Below are 3,037 nucleotides of genomic sequence, written 5' to 3' on the forward strand. Positions count from 1 at the left end.
GTTTCTCCTCTACAAGGTCTGACCATTTAACTTTGTACTTAATATACTAACAAAGTACTGACAATTTAGTACAGATTCTTATATTCAAATGATACTGCTAAGAGTATATGGATTCAAATGATCAATATGACCCACCTGCTTTAACTGGCCATTGATGATATGTCTTCAAAACATTAACAATACATTTAGCAGAAGTTGAGCCTTATTTTATACTTATGTGGGATTATTATAACAAGCTAAAGACACTCTAATATAGGGGTCGGGAAACTTTTTGGATGAGAGAGCCATGAAAGCCACATTTTTTTTTTCTGTATTTTTCTGGAACCGGAAACGGGGATCCACCTGGCACGCCCACCAGGGGGCGACACTCTGCCCACCAGGGGGCGATGCTCTGCGCTCTGTTGCGACCAGAGCCACTCTAGCGCCTGGGGCAGAGGCCGAGGAGCCATCCCCAGCGCCGGGGCCATCTTTGCTCCGATGGAGCCTCGGCTGTGGGAAGGGAAGAGAGAGACATAGAGGAAGGAGAGGGGGAGGGGTGGAGAAGCAGATGGGCGCTTCTCCTGTGTGCCCTGGCCGGGAATCGAACCCGGGACACCTGCATGCCAGGCCGACGCTCCGCCACCGAGCCAACCGGCCAGGGCCGAATGCCACATATTTTAAAATGTAATTCTGTGACTGTCATACAACAACCCGTGTACTTTACGCATTATCTAATAAAAAATTTGGTGTTGTCCCGGAGGACAGCTGTGATTGGTTCCAGTCACCCACAACCATGAACATGAGCGGTAGAAATGAATGGATTATAATACATGAGAATGCTTTATATTTTTTGTTATTATTATTATTTTTATTAAAGCTTTGTCTGCAAGCCAGATGCAGCCATCAAAAGAGCCACATCTGGCTCACGAGCCATAGGTTCCCAACCCCTGCTCTAATAGGTTTGCTGACCATTTGTTAGTTCACAGGAAACATCGCTGGTCACAACAGCCCATACAGACATGCCACGAGTCTCAAAGTGGTCTGGGCCTGGATAAAACTAAAAGATATGAGTTTGTCTTTGCCAACTTCTCCATCTTTAAATTCCCCTCCCTAAAATCTTCCCTTTTGGACACTTCAGACAAACACAAATAATTTTCAAAAGTGACATTTGCCACTTAGAGTAATAATTTACATTTGCTCAGTCTTTGGCTATTCTTCAATCCAGGCTTTCTGACTTCCACGGTGAAACCTACAACAGCCATGCTAAAAAGCAGAAGGCAACAAGTGAGCACCACTTCAAGGAGCTCTATATAAAAGTGACTTGGACGCTCTGCATTAAGAATTTTCTGGCCCTGTCTGCCTGGCTGTACAGTAGAGTGTTGGCCCAGTGTGTGGAAGTCCCAGGTTTGATTTCTGGTCAGGGCACATAGGAGAAGCAAACATATACATCTCCACCCCCCCCACCCCCCACCCCTGCCCATCTCTCTCTCTCATTTCCCCCCGCAGCCATGGCTCCTGGTACGGGGCTTGCAAGGTGTATCCTGGTCGGGTGCATGTGGGAGTCTGTCTCTGCCTCTCCACCTCTCACTTAATTAAAAAAAAAGAGAGAATTTTTCTATATATTCTATTTCTCTGTAGAGATCTGAATAATAATTATAATAGCTACACATTTTGAGGGACTATATGTGTTAGGTACTATTCTAAAAACTTCATGTTTTCATTATCAAACAATCCTTGGAGGTAGAGAATATTAATGCTCCATTTTTGTTTGTTTTTGTTGTTGTTTTATTTGTTTTTAATCAAGTGAGAGGCAAGGTGGCCAAGAGACAGACTCCCGCCTGTGCCCTGACTGGGATCTACCCTCCACCCCCCACCTGGACTGATGTTCTGCCCATCTGGGACCTCTGCTCTATTGCTTGTCAACAGAGCTATTTAGAGCCTGAGGCAAAGGCATGGAGCCATCCTCAGCACCTGGGGCCAACTTGCTTATTCAAGCCATGACTGCAGGAGGAGAAGAGAGAGAGAGAGAGAAAAAGGGGAGAGGGAGAAGTGGAGCAGATGGTTGCTTGCTTCTCCTGTGTGTCCTGACTGAGAATCAAACAGGGGGCTTTTCCACACTGGGCCAACATTCTACCGCTAACCCAACCAGCCAGAGCCAATACTCCATTTTTGAGATGACAAAACTGAGGCTGAAAGGTTAACTAATTTTGTCAAATTCACACACCTGTCTGGTAGCTGAATCTGTATTATTTCTTTTTTAAAATTTATATTCTATTGATTTATTTTTAGAGAGGAGAGAGAGACAGAGACAGAGAGAGAGAGAGCACAAAGGGGAAAAGAGGGGAGCAGGAAGCATCAACCCCCATATGTGCCTTGACCAAGCAAACATGGGGTTTTGAACCAGCGACCTCAGCATTTCAGGTCTACGCTTTATCCACTATGCCACTACAGGTCATGCTGTATTATTTCTTGAAGCAAGTTATGTTTGTTTATTGCTTCATAATATGCTTTCACAAATATTAGCAACTTAAAATAAGCATTTTACTCAAAAGTTGGCAGGTCAGGAATATGGGAAAGGTTTGTCTGGGTTCATCTCTGATTCACATGACACTGTCTGGAGTCACAGAATTTACTTCCAAGGTGGCCTTCTCACTCATATGTATGTTGCCTCAGTGCTCCATACCCTGCCCCAATGTGTCTCATTATCCAGAACCTTCCAATGTGGCTTGGGCTTCTCACAGCACAGTGAGTTGAAGAGACTCACTTTTGCATTGAGCCTGGCTTTTAAGAGTAAGTATTCCAAAAAAGAATAAGAAAAGCCTGGCAGTCCTCTTATGAGTAGACCTGGAAATGGCATAACACCACTTCTCCATATTTCCAAGGCCAGTCTAAATTTGCAGACAGGGAAAATAGACTCCACATCTCAGTGGGATGAGTATCAAAGCATTTTCAGCCATATTAAATTAATGAAGAATTTGCAGTCATATTTAGTCAAATAAGATTTGCAGTCACATAGTGGCTAGGGCTAGAGACAGTTAGATAGCTCATTTGGGCTTGC

The sequence above is a fragment of the Saccopteryx bilineata genome, chromosome 5 (genome assembly GCF_036850765.1).
Source record: "Saccopteryx bilineata isolate mSacBil1 chromosome 5, mSacBil1_pri_phased_curated, whole genome shotgun sequence".
Taxonomy (NCBI): domain Eukaryota; kingdom Metazoa; phylum Chordata; class Mammalia; order Chiroptera; family Emballonuridae; genus Saccopteryx; species Saccopteryx bilineata.